General features: G+C 42.2%; 1 protein-coding gene and 1 long non-coding RNA gene across 5 annotated transcripts in view; one reads left to right on the top strand and one right to left on the bottom strand.

Annotated features, from left to right (window-relative positions):
• The window catches only part of LOC128330436 (uncharacterized), a 53060-nt gene extending 38807 nt beyond the window's left edge, over positions 1-14253 (top strand). The window contains exon 3 of the long non-coding RNA XR_008310091.1: positions 13990-14253. This is a non-coding gene — a long non-coding RNA (uncharacterized LOC128330436). The remainder of the gene's footprint in view (positions 1-13989) is intronic.
• The window catches only part of GALNT18 (polypeptide N-acetylgalactosaminyltransferase 18), a 437718-nt gene that overhangs the window by 275077 nt on the left and 138521 nt on the right, over positions 1-24120 (bottom strand). The gene's annotated exons all lie outside the window — the stretch shown is intronic.

Raw genomic sequence — 24120 nt, 5'->3', positions numbered from 1 at the left:
CTCCCCACCCTCTCTGACCTTCTTTCCCCCCTTTCTTTCTTTCTTTTTTTTAATAATTCACAGCACCTGACAGGTTGACAACTTATTGAAAGTGGTTCTTCATCTGGAAACCACTTATTACTTACTGTGTACCATCTTTATTACATCAATACTGACATTTAACACTCAATAAATCCGCAGTCCCTCTGTGGTGCCCTGCCTGACAGTTAAACTGAACCCTTTCTTTTTCTTTTAATACCTGTCAAGGTTTTTCAAGGAACAGGAATATAATTCTGTATCTGGGACTTCATTATCATACAAGTCAGTTCTATGCACATCTTCCCATTGGCAAAATGAACTCAGGGTGAAACAGCATATCCCTCATAAAGCCTAGCTGTGAGAGAGAAACCAAGGGAGAGGGGCTTCTCAAAAGAGTAAAATAAAGAAAACTGTATAATTCTACCTTCTGGTTTACATCATCTTCTCTCTAGCCTCACTCCACATTTAGTACTGTAGATGATACGTCAACATTTTCTGATCTGGTTCCATGAAAATCCTCAAAGCAAGAGCAAAATCTGGGGTGTTTGGGGGGTGTTTGGGGAGCATAAGATTGAACTGATTATTTTTCAATTGTTATTTTTGCATCAAGACTTGATCTTTCAACAAAGCAGAACTATTTCATTAGAAATTTTTTAAGCATTTTCAAGAAGAGCAACTTCCAAGCTTTTGAGCTGTAATGGAATGTCCTTCTGCTAGAGAGGCTGTGAAAGGGGCATATCTGTGCAGTCCTCTGACAATTCTAATTCAAAGAACCAACCTCTGTGAAATTCACTCCTTCAGTTTCTCTTCCAATAGAGCAACTAGCTTACACTACCTGTAGATGTGGTCTACGAAGCTATCGGGCAAGAAAATAAATATAGCACATGCACTGCAGATCCACCACCTTGCTTTCCATCTTTTTACCTCTTGTTCCCCTCTTATCCACGGCCTCCATGGATTAAGTTGATGTTGTTTATTGTTGCTTGCTGGAAAGTTGTCTTCAGAATATGGTGTTGTTTATAAGATTCTTTTGGCCCACTGGTGGAGGGAGTGAGAGGTGGTAAGAAGCATAAGCCTCAATGAGCGTTGTGGTGATTTCAATAACTCTGGCAAAGGTTCCTGGGAGAATATGCAGGAGAATTGCTACCTCCCCTTAGAATTTAGTCCACTGTGGAGAGCAGACAAGGTGGCAAGAAGTCCACGATCAAGTGTGCCCACAGTGTTCTTTGATGCCTGCAGCAGGCTCTTATTGAATCTCACAGATGAGCTGCTACTTCCCCAAACCAAATTCAAAGGGCATGGCTCATTTTAACATAAAGAAATGACTCTAAACCAGGGGTGTGCAGAACGGTTCAACTGTGAACCAGTCTAGTTCCAATTGGCTGCCTTCCTATTGGCTTGCAACCTCCTTTCTTCTTAACTGACTTTTTGTCATTCAGATAAAGTGTTGGCATGGGGAATTGTGCCCCCACTGGCTGAGAGTGGGCAGGGGGACACTTTTGGAGGGAATTTCAAAATGTATTCAAACTTCAAAGGGATTAGGAGGAGAGAGATAGCACTTATGAAGAAAGGAATACATCAGGAAAGGAAGAAGGAAAGTTTGATTTTGTGGTTGTCTTTCAGCACTGAGTATATGTTGTGCTACCTGCTATAACTGTTTTGCTGGAATCTCAGATTGACAAATGTTGAACTAAAAAGGAGGGAGTTTCAAAATGTGTTCAAAGGGACTGGGAGGCAGAGAGAGCCCTTGTATCAGGAAAGGAGGAAGGAATCAAGGAAGGTTTGATTTTCTTTTTTCAGTAATTGAGTAATTATACTGTGCTAGCTACCAATTACTGCTATAACTATCTGTTTTTGCTGAACCTCAGATTGGCAAAGGCAGAACTTGGGTGCTTGCCTTCCTTGAGTTGTAGTTTGGTCTGTTTGTGAGATGGTGGTGTGGCAAGAAATGGAGAGTGGCAGCTCAGCTCTCTCGCTCTCTCTCTCTCTCTGTGTGTGTCTCTGTGTGTAAAATTTCTTTGGTGATTGCGATGAGATTAGCTCCTTGTCTGGTGAAAGTAACCTGTGATTCACTCACTGCTGTGGTCCACTTTGCAATCTGCATTCTGCATTCGCAAGGTGCACTACCCTTTCAAAATGTGTCTAAAGTTGCTCTAGTTGAGTTTGTGGGCGGGCTATATGCTATGGCAGCTGCAATGCTAGGAAATGTGTGTGAGAGAGCGAAACCTGTGGCAATGATGATGTTACTGCATCATAGGCAGGTGCTGTGGCTGGCAGTGTATTCTGGGTCAGTGATTCTTTTTTGGGCTGTATTTGAAATGTGCCGTGTTTGGTGTTGGGACAGATTGAGATTCCCTTTTTTTACTGAGTTTCAAAACTTGTGAGATGTGTCTGTGTGTACAATGCGCTATCTTGCCCATAAAGAATAATGGGGGACTTGAAAAACCCCATTGTTCCCCATGGTTAGCTCCTAAGGACACCAAAGTGGGCTGGATGGTAGGCCATGATGGGTGCTACCTACACCCAACCCACAAAACATTAAAAATTGCTTGAATGCCCACTTCCAACCGGTTCAACCGAACCAGTTTGAGAACCAGCAGTTCAGTTCGAATTAAGTTCAAATTCGGACCAAACTGCAGATAAGAATCCGTGCATATCTCTAATCTAAACACACAAAGTAAAGAAATAAAAAGTTATGTTTTTGCCATGATGAAAACCATGATGAAATGATAATTCTTTCAACAAGAAGTCACACCTTTTTCACCAGAAAGTTTATTAAAAACTGAACAAAATAATTTGAAATTTTTTTTTAAGAGCAATGTCTATCAATCTATGTCATAATTAATACCATCATTACTGCAGTGATGCTTACTTTAAAAATTGGTTTATTTCTTTTCTGTAGCCAACTGTCATTGGCTACATCATATTGTTCACACTTCATAGTATGAAGGATTGCTTCTAATAACCACTGCCAGTTCAGTAGAGTTAAGTGTGCCAAACTTCCAGTTATCTCAATTGCACAAAAATATACTGAACTGGATTGCACCAAATTTAAGGAGCCTGATCCAAGAAGTAGACAGATGGTAATGCCTCAAGTCCTGCTTTGCAAAAACAAAGATATGCCTATGGGAAACTGCATTCATTTTCTCGTTTCCTTAAGCATTACCTTCTCAATAAGATTCTCATGTACTAAGATACTTCCTCACTGGCACACTTTTTTGTCCATGAAAAATATAAATAACCAACTGAGGCAACATTGCTACTTATGACTAATTATGTCATATCACATATGATAATGGATTTTATGTTTTATTTAATAATATTAATAAGGGCTCATTAGAAATCTCATGGTGGCAGATTTTATATTTTTAAAAGGTTTCAAGCATAATTTATTTCATTAACATTTAATCAAAATCACTTAAAGATTAATTTACAACCAGACCCTACACTGAAGAGATCAAACTCTCTCAGTGGACAAGGCATCAAAATTAATATACAGAACCTGATTTCTAATGGCTTGTAACAGAATGACCTGGTTACCTCTAAAGGTAGGTAGCCAAGGAGAGAAAATGGTAATGGCTGGCCCATTTCATAAAATGAAAGGCTTGCTTCTACAGTTCTCCTACTAACCTATATTAGAATTTAGAGTGCCGTGTGCTGGTTCCAGTGCTAAAGCTTTCAAAATTAAATTTAACTGGAGTTTAAAGTCCCCAGTTGTCAAGCACTTTGAAAACCATGTAGATGACTCTTTTTAAAACTGCACAAACCATCTCAGCAAAACAGGTGCATTAAATGGCAAGGCACCTTCCTTCTACCTTGTCACAATATCAGTGTTATGCACCTGAAAAACATCTCAAATTGCTTATTCTGTTGATTTTGAAACGTATTCTTCCCTAGAGAAAGGTATCCTCCATATTAATTAGCTGAGAGTGCTTTTCACAATAGCAAAGAAAAGCTGGGGGGAAGTACCAAAACAAAACAAAAAACAAAAAACCCCGTGGAGTTGGATAATTTAGGTTTTGCATTGACAAAGACTTTATGAATTGTACCTCTTCAAATGTAGGGTGGAGGCTGGAAAATTCAGAAGACATCCACTATTATTATTATTAATTATTATTATTATTAATTCAATTTCTATACTGCCCTTCCAAAAATGGCTCAGGGAAGTTTACACAAAGAAATAACAAATAAGATGGAGTTGCTGCCTCTATTATTAGAAACATATATCTATTGCTCCTGGACTTCTGTGATTCAGTATTAAAAGCATAATATAGTTATGTGTTGACAAGTAAAAAACAACTGTGGGCCCATAACGTTAACAGACTTGCAAAGTCCATATAATCATTTATTTGCCTTCCAAGAAGCCTTTTTGCATACCCCTCATATTTGCATTGAGAATAGACAATAGACATTCCCAGTCAAACTTCTAAAAATAGGACACTATTTTTAAGGACACTTAAAAATAGGGCACTTTTTAAAATGCTGTACATATGGTGTGCCTCAGCTACTTAAGCTATAATTAGTCACAACCATTTCATTTTTGAGGAGGTGACTGCAGGAGGTAACTTACTGTTAATAATGCTTTTCTAATATCTTACTTCTTTAATTTTGGTTTGTTGTTATTGCTTTCTGCTTTGAGCATTGGAGAAAGACACTCATAACTTTATAAATAAGTACTGGCATGCAACAGATAACAGCATCTGATGCAAAAATTAGTGATCACCAGGACTCAGGAAATACAGTCGTCTACTAGTCTGTGATGAGTAAAAAATAAATCTGATGAGTAATGTACTAATATAGCTCGACAAGTAATTTTTTTCTGTCTGGCTGTTGAACAGAGCCAACATTTCTTGACCCCTGGTGATCACTATTAGTCACAAGCTGATACCTAAACACACTACAGTTTTATAGCCCAAAGCAAGAAAAATAGTCACTACTTGCCACAACTGATAATCACAGAAGATGTGAAGCTGACAGCATGAATAAGATAGATTCCTAGGCAAAGAAAATCCTGCTGGATTTACATGTGACTTGAGCATACTTGCGCACAATAGTGACCAACAGACTTTTATGTCCTTCTTTATTCATTACTTCACCTAAAGCTTTCTGTAATAGACATCTATTATTTATGCATTTTATTTATTTATCATATTTATATACTGCCTGATATGTGCATCTCTAGGCACTGTACACAATTTAAAACACTACAAATATAAAACAAAATAAAAACAATTAAAACAGTTTCACAGAATAACAAGTTTAAACAATTTCATGGGATAAAAACAATTAAACAGTTGAAAATTAATTTCAGTTAAAAGCCTGAAAAAACAGGTGTTCTTGATGGTCTTCCTAAAAGCAATCAGAGATGGAGATGCTCTTATTTTGTCAGGGAGTGCATTCCAAAGCCCTGGGGCAGCCACAGAGAAGGCCTGGTCCCAGGTCACCAGCAATCAAGCAGGTGTAACCATAACCAGACCTATTCAGATTATCTTAATAAGTGGCAAGGTTCGTGACAAAGAAGGCACTCTTTTAAAAACATACAGATGTTAAGGGCCTTCAGTGATTGGAATTTTGTGCCTCCTCAGAAGACAAGACTTGTTGAAAGGCTTTAATGAATTCATTTTGCTTGGAAAATAATCTACCAAAGCCATCTCGGAATGCACAGCAAGCACCTTTCATAAGTAAATACATGGGTAAGTTTCCAATTAATGTAAAACCACACTTCAGAAGTGGGGGGTAACAAATCTCTATTCAAATGCTGATCTGCATGAACTGTCATGCTGAACTGCTATTAAGTACAAGGAAAGCAACTCCATTTTTAAAGAAACATCAGAGGGAATAATCCTCCAATGGCGTGTAACTCTTAAGTTTGCACCAGGAGTGTAGCTATAATTGAGCAGATGGGTTCAAAGAACCTGGGATCCCCAGCTCCTGAGGTCCCTGCAGCTCCACCCCTCCCTATTTTCTTCATTATCTCCCTCACTCCAAGGGGCCACCGGGGAGAGGGAAGGACACGGCCCCCCTCTCCCCTTGCTACACCCCTGGTTTGCACCTCAAATCTCTGCCAAATCATTCACAACACAGAGTTCTTCTATAAGCTTCCCTCTTCCACACATACTGCACCCACTCTAATTACACTTCTACTTTTGTGGGCAGCATTTTAATTTGTTGGGAACCATCTTCATTTCAAGAAAAATGACATGACAAAGTATAAATACAGTATTTTGAATAAATACAATGAGCATGGTTGAATGGGAACATGGGTCCAAATTTACTTTTAAGTTGCATAACTAGCATAAATATATTCATAATATAATTAAAACATTAGGAGAACTTCTTAATGGTAAGAGCAATTCACAACAGAACCAGTTGCCTAGGAGAGTAGTGGACCCTTCCTTCCTGCTGATGTTTGAACAGAGACTAGACAGGACTAAGTATTCTTTCTTGCCCAAAAACTTTTAGGATATATTCGACTGACAAGATGGGAAAGTGGGAAAGGGTGGAGATTTACAAGTATGGGAGACGTATTCAGAAACGTCAGCTGGCAGAGATAAAGGGGTACAATTGCGATTTTATTTAGGAGAGGGAAGAGACAACCGTAAGGACCAGCAATGTCCATACCATTCATTTATTTATAATATTTGACATTTGCCTCTCTGCCAAAATACATCTTAAGATGTATTGAACAATACAGACATGCATTGTCCAAAAGCACCTCACTAGATAGACCAAGCACATTCTCATCTAAACTTCAGCAGCCACATCAGTCTGTCACAGGAAAGCTAAGTGCTTCAATAAACTACAAAAATCACTGAGCCACTGCATACAGACGTGAATGTAGTCAAGTTTAAATTGCCAAAAATAGCAGTGCATTTTAAAAGCATTTGCTGTAGTTATTTATTTATACCACAGAGTCACCAGAAATACTGGTGCTCCTGAGGAACAACAACATGTAGTCCAAAGCATGGGTGTGGAGTAGCAAGATCATACAGTAGTACATACAGTAGGGATCATACACCCCTGAGAAGATCATACAGTAGTACATTTTGCTAAAGTAGGTTTTGAGGAATACAGTATTGGAAATATCTTGGTCTGAAAACAAGCCTTGTGAAGAAAATAACCTTTTTTAAAAAAAAAAAAAAGCATCAAAGAGAGGGTAGGTTGTGATTTGATTAACTTAGCTATTTAAAAAGGAATAACAGCCTCTATTGTTGTGTTGATGGCTATCAACGGCCTTCCGAAGAGACATCAAGTGCTTTTGCAGGGGTGTCGCTAGGGGAGATGTCAGCCGCCCCAGAGTGAGGGAGATAATGAAGAAAATAGGGAGTGGTGGAGCTGGAAGGCCCTCAGTAGCTGGGGGCCCAGATTCTTTGAACCAATCTGCTCAATTATAGCTAAGCCCCAGGATTTCGGTCCTTTTAAAATCCCTCCTGTTTGCTTGATATCTTGAAAAGGCCTTGATGAACATGAAGTGCCACTAAGGGCATTTTCTCTGCTTGTCTGTAATGCACAGCTGACAAGACAAAAAAGTAATCTAGAAAAGGAATTATTTCTCTAATCATGCAATTAACCGCAATGAAATGGAGTTGTTTAGAGGGGTGTGGGAAGGAAAGCTTGTCTGACAGGCTACTTTGAAAACAGTGTAGCAGCTTTGATTCTACTGAGATTTTACACTTCTGCCAGAGACTGTAGCTGGTGGCAGAACACCATCTGTTGCAAACTAGTATCCTCCAGTCTCAGGTGTGTGACTGGACCCCCTTGGCTATGATGTTGCCACTCCCTGACCTCACCCTCTATGCAAATTGGCTAGAAGAATTCCGTGTGTACTGCCAGTGTTAAATGCAAAGATATAACCGGCTCAGAGAAGTGCCAAAATGCTAGGAGGGAAACCTGACAGCAAGAACATTTGTTTGGCCGGCACATCTCTACAGCTTCCCTCCCAGTTCCCCTATTCTGAGGCAGCACAATTGGATGGATGCCCCACAGGCCTCTGCAAGACACATTTAAGTGTCTTAAGACATATTTTTTTGCTTGGCTTTTAGTAATATTTGAATGTTTTAAACTGTTTTAAATCATTGCATTAATTGTTTTGTTGTGTTTTATTGTATTTATTGTGAACCGCTTAGAGCCTCCGAGTCAGGCAGTATATACATTTAACTGATTGATTGACTGATCAATGCATTTTGATCAGAGCCTCTCATGAAGTAGCACTTTGTGGGCTACAAAGCACCACTGAATACCCTACACAAATGCCTCTGTGGCTTCATATGGGAAGGATGCCCCCTGGGTTAAAAGCAGCACCTCACAGAGCCCAGTGCCCAATGCAAAGAACAGAGGATGCCCAAGAACCCTTTGCAGTACTGGATAGGGAGACCCAAGGCAAGTTGCAGTAGCAGGGAGGGTGTTAGAGGAGAGGAGCCTGAGTGGGTTGCTGGCCAGGCAAAGGCAGTATTGCTCTCAGCTAGATCACATCTATTTCACATGATGTGGACTCAGAGCACCAGAAAATCGTAGTGAAGTTGGGTGCGTTTTGTAGGTTGCCAGTTGATTTTTTTGGGGGGGATAACAATTTTTCAAGGTTCAAGGCATTTGTAATTTTCAATTCCATGTGATTTTCATACAAACCAGCACAAACCCATTCATAAATATATTCTGCTTACATGAGGAGTACATTTATTTTCAAATGATGTTCATAACAAGCGGAGAAAAACTTCTGAACTAAAAAAAGCCATTTTTAGTCAACGTATATGTTTCTGACTCTAACCACTCATTAACCTTAAAATACACAAAGACACTTGGGCTTGCTGACAAGGTTAAAGGGATTAGCTAGTTATGAAGCGGTGACACCGATATTCTATTCATTTATTTGATGCCATGCTAGGTAACATAGCAGTCCCACCTCGGCTTTTTGGCAGGCTGCCTAAAGAAAAGGTGTACATCTTTAGAAATGCTTCGGTCTAACAGAAATCTTCTGTATTTGGATGCAATCAAAATGCTTTCTGATTGTCTTCCTTCCTATTCTTATGTACATTGGAGCAGAACCAATTGCCCTATTGGCTCTACAGTTGATTGAGCTGCATATACAGTTATAAATGTGCATATGCGGTTACTAAAGATCTCTGAGTTAGTAAAAGATATGGGATTCCAACATAAAACGCCAAAATTGACCAACAGATAAACACAAACACCTGGTGAAATTAATACATGTAATGAACAGTGATGCTGGGAGATTAGTAATTAACACAAGGTGGCTTTGGAAAATAATTCTCCCCCCCCCCGCTATTTTACTTACTACTAGCTGACCCCGCATGGAGCATCTGTGCGGTCGTGCACTGAGCTTGTGGCATCCCCACCCCACAACTCTCTCACTCACTCTCCCCACCCACTCCACAACTCTCTTGCTCGCTCTCCCCCAACCCCACAACTCTCTCACTCGCTCTCCCCCAACCCCCCAACTCTCTCGCTCTCTCTCTCCCCCTACCCCATAACTCTCTCGCTCGCTCTCCCCCTACCCCATAACTCTCTCGCTCACTCTCCCCCACCCCAAAACACTCTCACTTGCTCTCTCTCACTCCCCCCCAACTCTCTCACTTGCTCTCTCCCCCCACAACTCTCTCTCTCTTGCTCTCTCCCCCACAACTCTCTCCCTCTCTCCCCACAGCCCCCCTCTCTCTCCTGCAATTCTCTCTCTCTCCTCAGTCTTTCTGTCTCTGTCTCTCAGTCCTTGCTTCCTCCTGCTGCTGCCAGAGCCTGTCAACCTCCCCTGCCACTTCACAGTGCATTGCAGCCAACCATCAGCCATCCACAGCCCCCAGAGCCAACTGTCCAGCTCCCGAAGCCGCCCCCAGCCTCCAAGCTCCCTGCCGCTTCATGGCACCCCTGAGCCAGCTGTCAAACTGCTTTCCAGCCACCTGTCAAACTACGGAACTCTCTCCCCCTGTCAGCCAATCACCTCCTCCCCCTCTGTCAGCCAATCACCTACTTTCTGCCATGTCCCCACGCATGGCCCGTCTTGGAGAATTAATAATATAGATTTTTAAAGCAGTGGGGGGGGGGTCAGGAACCTTTGCCAGTCACCAAATCACTCAGATATATACCAGGATATCCCAATTTCCATTACATGCCACTGCTCATTTTTTGGAATGGTGAGAAGTTCCAGGGGTGCAGTGCTATTTGGATTCTGGTTTCCTTTGAAGGAGAGATCACTGGAAACTTATAGTATCTTTGTAATGATTGGTTTGACTGCAGATCAGATGGAGTTGAAATAGTAGATCACTCCTAATACCCATCAACAAGTTGCATCAGTGTGGAGCCACCACTGCATGAACGGGTTCAGAGAACCCAGGCTGCCGAACTCAGGGGCCACACCCTTTGCATCTAATGTCAGACACAAGGGTTGTGATTTTGCTTGCAAATGCAACTGCATGCACCATTTGTGAGCAAATTTCGGCCAGCGCCACATTTGCAGCATAGCCAGGAGCAGCTCTCCCTGCTTTAAGGGGCACGGAGACACATTCCCAGCCAGGCTGGGAAGCTGGTGCTGGCTAAGTTTCTTTGAAACAGAGCTGTGAGTCCCCACCCGTGCTGCAAACACGGCGCTGGATGGAATTTGCTCACAAATGGGGCACACGGTCCCGTTTATGAGTGAAACCACACACCCTGCATCTGACAGGGGGCATGGCTAGGGGGCATAGCTAGGGGGACACTGGCGGCGGGCTGAGCCAGGGCTGCTGCTGGCCTCCCTATGCCACTGAGTTGCATCAGTTTCCAAAAAGAGTAGTCCTGCACCCCAAGGAGCTTCTGCTCTCCTCAGTCTCTCCACAGTTCTGTTAATGCCTCCCTCACATCTAGCCTGAAACTGCTGTTTCACTAACCATTGACTGGCCTCTGGCTGATCAGGGGAAGAGAATTACTCTCCTGAGACCCTCACATCAGCCTCCCATAAGGTGAAGGATCTCTGCCTTCTTACCAGACTCCTGCTGGCTTCCGCTCCCTACTCAGGGTACTTCAGAGCCATTAACACCACATTCAGAAACATCCTCCAGCCTCCTGTGACCAGTGCTCTATCTAATAGCATTGGCCAGCTGGCAATATTAATTACAGCCTCAGATCTACCATTCAAAACTTTCTTCCGAATCCTGTATAGAGACTGGATATGAGGAGGAAAACTACTCAAAGCAGTCCCACTGAAATTAAAAAGAAAAGTTAGCCACTTATGTTGAGCAATTTTCCTTATCATGTCAGCCACCAAGTCTTTTGAACACATTCTCCATGGTATTTTTGAAAATGATCCTCACCAGCATAGCCAACCAAAACTGAGAATTACCTAAACAGTTTCAAACATGCTTGGCTGGCTGGCTGGCTGGCTGGCTGGCTACCTTCCTTCCATGACAGACTTGTTTTGCACTGATAAATATTTTCCAAGATTCTTATTGGTTCATAGGAAGCCGCCAGTTCCAGCCCTGCCACGAAGCTGTTACAGAAGCATCTCCTTTGAATGTTTATTAAACCTCTACACACTGCCGTAGCTAGGGCAGTGGAAGCCTGTGATCAGCCCCCACCCGAGCAAACCGCAAGCAGCATGCATATGCCTTCCACCATGGGTCGTGTGCACCTTCCTTCTTTACTAGGACAGTGGCAGCCACCCCGCTACTGCCTCTGCTGCTCTCCTCCAGGCTGCTACCCACAGCTCTCCACTCGCCACAGAGGTAGGGAGGGCCCATTCTGCTGGTCTCTCCAGATGCTCAGAGTTCTCCATGTCCCAGAGCCACATGGGAATGCATGGGAACAGGGCCTCCCTGCTTCTCAGCAGTGTTATATGGGTGTGGCAGGCAGCAGTGAGGGTGACATGGAGCCAGAGCAAGAAGCCATGGCAGCAAGTGGGAGGGAAGGTGGGGGGGAGGGAAACTGGTGAGGGTTCCTTGGCAGCCCCCCCCCCGGTGGATCCATGTTCTTGGAACATCGATAGCTTTACAACTCTGTGGGGAACCAGCTAATTCAAACGTACTGTACGGATACAAGAGGACCTTCCATCAGCTAACAGACCATTAATCATCGTTTTCTATATGTTTATATCTTACTATTTAGTCTCCTATAGTCACTATGTCATACTTCAAGCACAGAGCCAAGAAGCCCAGGGTATGGGCAGACTTCGGCAGCTGAGTCAAAGGCGCTATGCTGGATTGCTTCTGTGCAGCATTCCTAGCTAGCACTGGATCTATGAATAATCCGGAGCACCGTCTGGGAAGGCAAGCTGAGCAGAGACCAAAAGTCCAGAGAAGATAGGAAGGCATTTTTGCTGGAACCTGTAAGAGAGTCAGGCGTTCTTAGATCAAAAGAGAGAGAAAGTAGAGCTGAACACAGGAAAAGAGATGTTTCACATGGGCTTGTGAGTGGGCAGTCTCTGGAAGGAACTCTACTCTTAATTCACAATCATATACTCTTCAGGTTACCTATAGACCAATTTGGCTGTACCTACCTCCTTTTGTGTTGGCTGAGGTCCAATAAGAATAGGGCACAGCTAGAGCAATTTGTGAACTGACTGAGAAGTGAACCCTGGCCAGCTTTATTTCAGGGCAACCTTTTTGTCTCTTCAAGAATAATTTCAATGAGGAATTAAAAGTTTGGGGGGATTAATTTCCCACTGTATTAAGAGTTTTTGGCACTGCTGACCTTTCTAATACAAAGAGAATCCACTTGTGTATTTCTCTTTCAACTGTGTGCTTTGATTACAGCTATTTTCTACCAGCTGAGAACTACCTCTTCTTGAAAGTAGCAAGAAATGTGCAGAGGGCTTGACCTCCATTTCTAAGTGGTGAAACTTCCATTATTCTAAAGTCATATCAGGCAGCTGGCACAGAGGATAATTTTATATGTATTTAATGCAGTGAAATGCCAGTCTCTGTGGGGTGTGTCTTAACAATAATTCTTACAGAAAAGAATTTACAGGACTATTCACGACATCACTGCCCCCCCAATGATCAGCAATCCAATTAAATGAGCTAGGTTTTTTGTTTGGTTGTTTCTTTACTTGGTGGTTCCACCTTCCAGCTTTACCTCAGATCCAAAGGAATTCATGGCATATGTCAATTGGTGAACAGCATCACACTGCATGCCTTTCAAATAAAGAGCAAGTATTAAACTCCCTCATTTTCACAAGGAGCTGTCCAAGGTTCTGCATGTCCTTGAGGGCATTTAAAAAACTTTACTGACTTTACTGAGTTTTGAAGGCATTTTCTTCTTTTCCATAATAATATAATGGTCATATAACTAACTTTTGCCTTCATGTCATCTCCACAACAGGAATGGTAGTGTGCATTACATTAAAAATAGTACTTGCTAATAATACTTAACTTTTGTATAGATTATATATATATTAACTCAGTAACCTTTACAATAGTCTTGTGAGGTATGCCAGTATTATTACTCTCCAAGTGCAGATTAAGGACATGTATTATAAGTGTGTGCTTGCTTTTTTAGATTATTATTAAGTGGCAGCCAGGCTAGCTCCTCATGAATCAAGTCTATGGTAGGAGAGAGAAAATTTAGTCCTCTCCACCATGACCGTACTGATCTGGATCCTACCCCTCATGGCTCTTACATGGCAAAGATAGAAGTTCCCATTGGCATCAATGGGCGTTTCCCTCCAAGGGCAAACTGTAGCTGTGTGGGAGCTGATCCAGCAACTATTTGAGCTGATCTAGCATTGGACTATTTGATCCAGCACATGCTTAAACTAGCATGATGCCGATCGACTGAAGACATTCATCCTCACCTTCAAAAAAGGGGGAAAGAAGGTACTGGGAAGTTACAGACCTGTCAGTTTGGTATCAATATCTGGCAAGATCCTAGAACTGATTATTAAGCAGTCTGTCTTTGAGTGCTGATGAAAAGGATGTAGTGATTAGTAGCAGCCCAGATGGGATTGTCAAGAACAATTCATGCTAGACTAATCTTGTCTTTTCTTGACAGAGTTACTAGTTTAATAGTTCATGCGAAGCTATGGACATAGTATATCCTGACATTTTCATAAACTACTCTGAGAAGGAGGCAGAAGAGATGCTTTTCAAATTTACAAATGGCACAAAGCTGGGAGGATGGGACAGTTAACCCCTTGGAAGATAGAATCAAGATTCAAGCCTATCTGGACAGGCTCCAAACATTGGACCAAAACCAAGAAAGTAAATTTCAACAGACCTAAATGTAAAATACTGAATTTATGATTAATAAAATAAAATGCACTTGTATAGGATGTGGAGACTTGACTTGGCAGTAGTACATGTGAAACGTGTCTTAAAGGTAAAGTTGTGCCATTGAATTGGTGTCGACTCCTGACGACCACAGAGCCATGTGGTTTTCTTTGGTAGAATACAGGAGGGGTTTATCATTGTCATCTCCCATGCAGTATGAGATGATGCCTTTCAGCATCTTCCTATGTTGCTGCTGCCCAATATAGGTGTTTCCCATAATCTGGGAAACATACCAGCGGGGATTCAAACCAGCAACCTCTTGCTCACTAGGCAAGTTACTTCCCTGCTGTGCCACTAGGTAGATGAAAAGTGTCTTAGTGGACAACAAATTGAACATGAGCCAACAGTGTGATGCAGCTGCTAAAAATGCTAATGCAAACTTAGACTGCATTAAGACAGAAATCATATCCAGGTCATAAGAGTTAATCATTCCACTCAGTTCTGCCCTGGTCAAATTGCACTTGGGATACTGTGACCAGTTCTAGGAACCACATTTTAAGGACGCTGATCAAATGGAATGGATTTAGAGAAGTGAAACAAAGATGGTGAGGGGTCTGGAAACAAAGTCCTATAAACAATGGTTAAAGAAGATGGGTATGTTTGGCCTGGAGAGGAGAAGTAGGGGGGACAGGATAGGCATCTCCAAATATTTGAAGGGCTGCCACATAGAAGTAAGACTGGACTTGTTCTGTGCTCCTGAGGGCAAGACTAGAACCAATGGGTTGAAATTACAAGGAAGAAGATCGAGGCAAGACATTAGGAATCATTCCTTTACCTGAAAGCTGTTTCATAGTGAACCAGTCTGCCACATGCAGTGTGGTTCTTCTTTGTGGCTCTCATTTGCTAAAGGTTTTCAAACAGAGGCTGGACAGCCAGTAGACTCCTGCACTGAGCAGGGCTAAGAGACATCTAAAGTCCCTTCCAACTCTAAACATTCTTTGATTCTATGTGCCTTAGTGAATTCTAGAATGAGGTATGGTTTGAACTAGGGAATCTCAGGGTCCTACTCTTAACCACTACAGTACACCACCTCTGACTTGTGCTTTCTATTCCATTCACTGTTATAACATCCAACATCACTCTGAGAACATATTCAGGTTAAGCACATTCCTACTTAGTTGTGTAGTGCTTTCCAATTTAATTCCTCAATGCTGCTCCTTACCCAAGGGCTCAGACTGGCATCAGAGACAGCTGGTCATATTACCCCTTACAGCAGTGTATTTCCTATCGGCACCCTGGTTTTCAGGGAGCCTGTACCCAGGTTCACTTTTAAAATGAATTCATGTACAGTCATTCACACAAAAATATATACATGCGTACAGACACTCAACACATGTATACGTCATATTGTGGATCTAGCATATAGCTAAATAGATATTGAGGCTGTTCTCACAGGCAGCTAAGACAGGGCTAAGGCAGCCAAGTCCAGGCTTGGCTGCCCATCGACCAGGAGCCAAATGGCTCCTGGAGGCACCTTGATGGCAGACCCGGCTATTAAGCCTGGCTATTCAATGAGGTTAAGGGAGTGAGCACTCTCTTAACCCTGTTTAACTGTGTGTCAGTGTCACTGAGACACTGAGGGGCACCTGCCCATCACTGGGGAGATACCCACAATACACTGCACACTCACACAGTGCATTGTGGGATTTCCAGGGTCTGGGACAATGCATAATGTAAACCGCCCTGAACCTTTTTGGAAGGGTGGTATAAAAATTAATTAATTAATTAATTAATAACTACTGGCCCCCGCAACTTCATGCTGCCTGGGGCATCAGGCACAATCCATGCACCCAGCAACTGGGACCCACCCATATGCGGGCGAGGTAAGCTTCTGAAGCCTTCCTCCACACGCTCCCTCCCACCTGAGTACTTGATCATGAGAAAGGGCTCATCAACTACAGTGGATGAACTAGTAAGAGGAGACAAGGTGATGTAATGGGTTGAACTTGGACTAGTAAGACCTGAACCTGGATCCATGCTTAGCTATGATGCTGATTGTTTGACTTGGATCCAGCAGCCATTCTCTCTCAGCCTAACCTGCATTAAAGAACTGTTGAAGAGGATAAACCTGGAGAACTGTCAGGCTTGCTACTCTAAACGATTTAAAGGGATTCACATGCAATGTATGTATGCAATGCATGTTTATTTGTTTATTTATTAACAAATCTAATATACCGCCCAGTCCACAGACTCAAAGCGGTGTCCAAGGCAAGAACAGCATCCAAGATTTAAAAAGAGAGAGAGAGATTTAAAGGGCAAATGCCTGGCGGAAAAGAAACGTATTCAATAAGATCTTAAAGGCTGAAAGGGAGGAGGCAGACTGAATCTGTCAGGGGGAAGATTCATCTTATACACGTGCAATGTATGGGACTAGAGGCTGTGATGTGGGCTAATAAACTGAGACTGAGTCCGGACAAGACAGAAATAATGTCGGTCAGTAGGAGAGCCAATCGGGATGATGAGATTTTACTGGTTCTGGATGGGGTTGCACTCCCCTTGAAGGAGCAAGTACACAGCTTGGGGGTATTATTGGACCCGGCTCTGCTTTTGGAAGCTCAGGTGGAGAAGGTGGCCAGGGTGCCTTTGTATGACTTTGGCGAGTGCGTCAGCTGCATCCCTTTCTCGAGAAGGCAGATCTGGCCACAGTTACCCATGCTTTAGTCATGTCACGGTTGGACTACTGTAATGTGCTCTACGTGGGGCTGCCCTTGAAGAATACTCAGAAACTGCAGCGAGTGCAAAATGCAGTAGATAGGATGTATCTGGAGCTGCCCATTGGGATTCACATCACACCCAATTTTTAAAGAACTGCACTGGATGCCACTTTGTTTCTGGGTCCAATTCAAGGTGCTGGTTTTGACCTTTAAAGCCCTTAACAGTTTGGGCCCGGGATACCTGCTCCCAAGGGTTGCTGTCTGCTTGACTAGGTCATCTGAGGGGGCTCTCCTCTGGGTGCCAATAATGAGGGAGGCTCGGATGTTGTGCACATGGGACAGGGCCGTCTCTGTTGCTGCCCCCAGACTCTGGAATGCTCTCCCGGTGGCTATTCGCTCCTCGGTCTCCATCACAGTTTTTAGAAAGGCTTTTATATGATTGTCTCTACTGCTGCTGCTTTATATTTTGTATGGTTATACTGTGCTTATATTTTAAGTCCTTTTAGTTAGATCTATGTTTTTATATTCTAGCTTAATATTTTAATTGTGTAATTTTATAGTCTTGTTTTAATTTTTCTGTGTGAACCACCTTGAGAATGTTTTAATGAAAGGCGGTATACAAATTGAACAATAAGTAAGTAAGTAAGTGCTGAGTCAGGACTGGAGAACTAGCCTGATCTGCTTTATGGTCAATCTCCATTGCTGGCAAACGTCACCACCTGATGCCACCACTGGGTGAAAGGGGAGCAGGAGCACCCTGCTTTGATTGCTCATCAGCATCAGCACCTATGGGAGCTCCTAGTAGGCTGGGCACTACTCAGAGTACAAGAAGAATATTGCCCCAGGAGGTTAGTTTGGAAAGGGAAGAAATAATATGGAGCTTTCTATTCCCCTGCCACTCCCTGCTAGTATCATACAACAAGCCTGCAATATCTAAGATATAGGATTAATATTAAATCTTTTGAAACAGGTTTTGCCTTTGGTGGGTATTTATTGCCAACCTATAAAAGCATAAAACACCCAAATCTTTTAAAAGGTGTACAGTCTGACTTCTACAGTAGAGAAGTAGTATTTGTTATCTAACTATGGTACATTGCAGAGGAAATGATGTGTGAATGAGAAAATTGCAATGTAGCTTTGAATCACTTTTGACAGCTTCAATTAAGGTTTTGTTTAGATAAGCACTTATCCATTTTAATGAACTGTCTTGGAAAATTATTGACTATAGTTTTCTCGGCTCTCTCAAAAACTTTTCAAAGTAGAAGTCTGCACATGATGCTTGTGCATGTGCAGACATCATGTGCAAGATAATAGTGCACAGGGCATTTTGAGACACACACCATCCCAGCAGGAAGCTGGAAGCAGCAGTAGAGAGCAAATAAGCACCTGCTTCAATTTTCTTAAAGTTCCCTTCCTAATTTCCTTAAAAGTGTTCGAACCACACTTCAAACCATGGATTAGGCACATCCTTATCCTAGGGGCAGCAACTGAGAAGGCCCAATCCCAGATCACCACCAGATGAACTTGTGCCACCCAAAGATGAACCCATCCTGATGCACCATCAGCATGCACATGGCATCTGCTCATGCACAAGTGCCATGTGCATGGTCAGCACCACCCCAGGAGGAAGCTGGAAGGGGTCGTGGTGAAGAGATAAGCACCTGTTCTCTATTTTCTTAAAGTTTCATTTCTAATTTCCTTAAAAATGCTCGAACTGCACTTCAAACCACAGTTTGGGCACACCCCTAGTTGTGGAACGTACTACCCATAGATATAAAGGGCTGATCACCTAATGGCATGTCAGGGAAATGACTTGATTAGCAAGCCAGAGGTTGCCAGTTAGAATCCCCGCTGGTATGTTTCCCAGACTATGGGAAACATACTATATATGTTCCCCAGACTATGGGAAACACCTATATCGGCCAGCAGCGATATAGGGAGATGATCTCATACTGCATGGGAGGAGGCAATGGTAAATCCCTCCTGTATTCTACCAAGGAAAATCACAGGGCTCTGTGGTCGACAGGAGTTGACACCGAATTGATGGCACACTGTACTTTTACCTTTCTTGGGGGCCTTCAGGAGAGCCTTAAAGACCCATCTTTTTAACCTGGCTTTTAATATCTAGTTTTAATTTTAATATGGTTTAAATGTGTGGTTTTTTAAAAAGTTTAATTATGTGTTTTTTATTCTAATGTAAACTGATATATATATATATATATATATATATATATATATATATATATATATATAATCACTGGTAAATACTGTATAAATCATTTGAATTCCTATGCAAATAGCAAGTGTGCTGTCCGGAGCTTGCCTTGAAGTCACCTGCATATGAAGATGTCCTTAAATTTAGAAAAAGACTGAACATACAAACTTGTTACTGAGTATATTCAATCTATAAGCAAACAAAAATAGAGGAAAAAACTAATGCTACAAATTCTAAACAAATCCATTGGTACTCTGCAAGACCATTATTGCAGAGAAAACTGTAGTAATTACAAACAAAGAAGCTTAATAGGCTCCTACTGTGAACCAGCAGTAGCTGCTTCCTTCACCTGTCAATACCATCCTTCCTAGGTTTACCAGTCATACATGCTGAGACTAATGGGGTACAAACTCATGTAGAAAGGCTTAAAATAACCCTTCACAGTGCTGGGGCCTCTTCGCTTTTGATACTAACCAGCATGCTTCTATATTGGTCAACAGTAAAAGAGAAATGGAACTAAAAAAAAAATTCCTTTTGCAAATGGAACTGCAAACATTTCCATTTCTCTCTGGTTTCTGAAAGTTTTATTTTGATCTTTATTTTTCCTCCCATCTTATTGATTGATTGATTAAGTGCCATCAAGTCTATGTCGATGCTTAGTGACCACATAGATAGATTCTCTCCAGAATGCTCTGTATTCAACTTGGCCTTTAAGGTCTCTCAATGGTGCATTCATTGCTGTCATCATAGAGTCCATCCACCTTGCTGCTGGTCGTCCTCTTCTTCTCTTGCCTTCAACCTTTCCCAGCATTACAAACTTCTCAAGGGAGCTGAGTCTTCACATAATGTGTCCAAAGTATGATAGTTTGAGCCTGGTCATTTGTGCCTCGAGTGAAAATTCTGGATTGATTTGTTCTACCATCCATTTGTTTGGTTTCCTGGCTGTCCATGGTATCCTCCAAAGTCTTCTCCAGCACCAAAGTTCAAAAGCCTCAATGCTTTTTCTATCTTGTTTCTTCAAAGTCCAGCTTTCACATCCATAGAGTGTCATGGGAAAAACCATGGTCCAAACAATTCTATTCTTTGTAGGTGTAGACACATCATGGCATCTAAATATCCTTTCCAAGGCCTCCATTGCAACCCTACCAAGTGCTAGTCTGTGGTGTATTTCTTACAGGATCCTTTACTGCTGGATCCTTTACTGTTGACGGTCAATGCTAAAAGCTATCCACCACCTCAATGTCTTCATTGCCAATTCTGAGGCTGGTTGCTGTACCCACTGTCATTAGTTTAGTCTTCTTTACATTTAATTTTAGTCCCATTTTTTCACTGTGCTCCTTGACTTTCATTACTAGAGCTTGCAGATCATCTGCATTCTTAGCTATCAGAGTGGTGTCATCAGCGTAGCACAGTTTATTGATGTTTCTTCCTCCAGCTTTAAAACCATGCTCACCTTCTTCCAATCCCCCTTCTCTCAGTATATGTTCAGCATATAAATTGAATAAAGAAGGAGAAAGTATACAGCCTTGCCTTACACCTTTGCCGATCTGGAACCTGTCTGTTTCCCATGTTCTGTCTGGACTGTGGCTTCCTGTCCTGTATACAGGTTTTTCATGAGAACAATGAGATGCTCCGGGACGTCCATTTTCCTAAGGATATTCCACAACTTGACATGGTCGACCAATCAAAGGCTTTTCTGTAGTCAATAAAGGACATACTGACTTCTTTCTGGTATTCTTTGGCTTTCTCAATTATCCAGTGTCCATCAGCAGTGATGTCTCTTGTTCCTCGGCTTTTTCTGAAACCAGCTTGAACATCTAGCATTTCCCTTTCCACGTAGGGCTCTAATCTGCATTGGATGATCCTGAGCATTATTTTGCTATCATGTGAAATTAAGGATATTGTACAATGGTTTGCTCAATCTGTTAAGTCTCCTTTCTTTGGTATGGGTATGTAGACTGACCTCTTCCAATCTATTGGCCACTATGTTGTTCTCCAAATTTGCTGGCATAGTTTGGTTAGAGCCTTGACTGATTCTTCTGTTGTCTCTAATAACCAGCATCACATCTTGCTTGCATGTTCTGTCAATTTCAGACTGGACTTGAGCATAAAACTCATCAACTTCCTCTTCTTCTACATCGGTCGTTGGGGCATAGATTTGAAGAACTGTCATGTTAAAGGGTTGTCCATGAAATCTTATTGGTATTAGTCGGCCACTGACCGCATTGTACCCAAGTATTGTCATTGCTATATTCTTCCTGACTATGAAAGCAATACTGTTCCTTCTTTGGTTTTCATGTGCTGAGTAGTAAAAGGTATGATTTTCTGACTGAAAGTGTCCCATTCCAGTCCACTTTAATTCACTGATGCCCAAGATGTCAATCTGTAGTAGAGTCATTTCATCTTTCACTGTGTCAAGCATTCCCATATTCATGCTTCTTACGTTCCACATTCCCATTGTAATTCTGTCTTTGCATCTTTGGGTTTTCTTTTCCCTCACAGAAACATCAGCTGCTAGACGTCCGAAAGACTTTAGTCTAACGGCGTCATAAACACCATAGGTACTCTGAGAGATCCTCAGCTCTTCCTCAGTAGCTCTTCCCCACCTTATTAACTATAAAAAATTAATTTCATATTTAAAAAAAAAGAATAGGCAACTTATCTACAAATAGTTTCAACATGTAAAAGGGATCTTTTGTGTCCTGATATATTTTGATATTTATTATTAATTATTATCATTATCATTATTTATTACTGCTTGAACTTGTGTGCATATATTCTTCTAACATCCTATAGCAAAGCCCTGAACTGGAAGCAGTGGTGCTCTTACCCCTGCACTTTAGGGCTGAAGTCCAGGGCCTCCACATCCCCTGGGGGCCTCCAAAACCAGGTGGTGTGGTCACTGCTGGCCTGCACTGCACTAGGTGTCTGAGTGTGATTATGACCTGTGCTAGATGCTTTAGAGATGGGGCGGGGGGAGTGGGGGAAAGAAAGATTGGGGATGGGAATATGTTAAGTTGCATGTTCAAATGTTTCTGCTACTGCATATTTGCATAAATATACCCCATCTGTTAAAAATACTGTTTGTCACGGTGTGTGTGTGTGTGTGTGTGTGTGTGTAGGGGATGGTGCTTAACTTGCAGCAGGAGAGGGGCCTCCAGTAGTGGGGGGCGGCTTCCAAAGGCCTTTAGGTCCAGGCTCCAAAATTACCTGTTCACCCCTGACTGGAAGGCTTAACTAGTTTAAGTATATATTATATTGGCTGTTTCAAGATATGTCAATACTAGATACTTCAGCCTTTGGTTTGTTTATAATTGCAGAGGTGCTCTTTGTGAACACTGGCAGCTATTAGAGGGGAATGCACCAAGAGGGACCAAAGTGCTTATATATATAGAACAGGCCTGCTCAACTTCGGCCCTCCTGCAGATGTTGGCCTATAACTCCCATAATCCCTGGCTACTGGCCCCTGTGGCTGGGGTTTATGGGAGTTGTAGTCCAAACACAGCTGGGGGGCCTAAGTTGAGCAGGCCTGATACAGAATGAGGTTGATTGGCAATCTGATTGTCTGGGATCACCCTTATGAATAGTCCACGAAACATTGCCCACACTCTCAATTGGCTCAATTTGCTTCCATTGCCCTATCTATCATGTAGCCAAATCTGACTGACTACACAACACTGAGGCATCACCACATTCACTACATGATTCACTAGCAAATATCAACAAGGAGAAAGCGACTCACAGAAGGAGATGGAAATTAACACTGAACAAGTTTAAAAGAAGATAATCATTAAAGAAGACTGGAGAAACACCCCACCACCACCCCACAGTAGAGTTCTAAACCAATATTTGAAATAGTGGGATATTCAGCATAGCTCTTGTTTATAGTATCACAAGAATTTGATCAAAGTCTGAAATGAAAGCCAGTAAAACTAACCCCCTCATGCACACCTTAAATATTTTTTTAATGTTGATGGAAATATAGTGGGACTATTTTTTGTGTACATGAGCATCTCAGTCCTGCACAACTGAGCAATTCATTTGCTAGTCAGGGAACCTCCCCACTTCCCAATGAAAACACACAATCCCATCAACTACACTTAAAGTAGCTCAAGATTCTCATGATAACCCTATGCTTATATCAGGTTATATCTGGCCCCACTCATGAAGCCGCTGCTCTTGACTTGGTGTTTTGTGTTGGGCAATACGGACATGATCTGGAGATGGAGGGCATCAACATCAATCCTTTGTCATGGTCAGACCACTACATACTTACTTGGGCTATGGATAAGCATTAGACTCTGCAGAGTGGAGGAGACCTGTTAGAATGGTCTCTTGGTGCCTACATCTGAAAATTTTTCCATGGCCCTGAGGGCTTTTCCTACCAATATGCTTGCAGTTCTGTTGAGGCCCTGATAGCTCTGTTTAATACAGAGATTATCTGGACTGTAGACACAGTCATCCCCAAACATGCCCTTTATGTAGTGCTATATCAGTTCCATAGTCTTCCTCAGAGTCGGAAGCAATGATATGGGAGGGCCAACAACAGGAGCATCACTAGGGCAAATCTTGTAATGAGCACGGCATAAGAAAGCATGGAGTTGATCTACTCTGCAACAATTGTAGCATCAAAGAGATTTTTCTTTCCCACTACTATCACGTCAGCTCCATGCTTTCCAGCAGAGTTCCAGTTTCAAATGAGGAGTTTCCTAATATAACTTGGCTCTCAGGAGCAAGTGCATCCCTCAGCAGCCTAATGTGGCCACTCTGCTATGCACTTTCTTGCATCTACTCCAGTGATACAGAGGTCACCTTGGGGGCTCCCATAGCTTGTCAAGTTTTGCTACATTCTTTTCAGGTTGTACACCTGAAGTTGCAGACTTAGAACTATGCAGAACTACAACAAGAGTAGGGCAGCCAATCAGATGAGGAAAACAAAAAAGGAGAAAATGCTTTTTCCAAGCACCCCTAGGTTTTTATTGTT

This window comes from Hemicordylus capensis, chromosome 1 (assembly GCF_027244095.1).
Source record: "Hemicordylus capensis ecotype Gifberg chromosome 1, rHemCap1.1.pri, whole genome shotgun sequence".
NCBI lineage: Eukaryota > Metazoa > Chordata > Lepidosauria > Squamata > Cordylidae > Hemicordylus > Hemicordylus capensis.
Note: the sequence above shows the minus strand (reverse complement) of the source record. Positions and strands in the feature narration are given on the sequence as shown.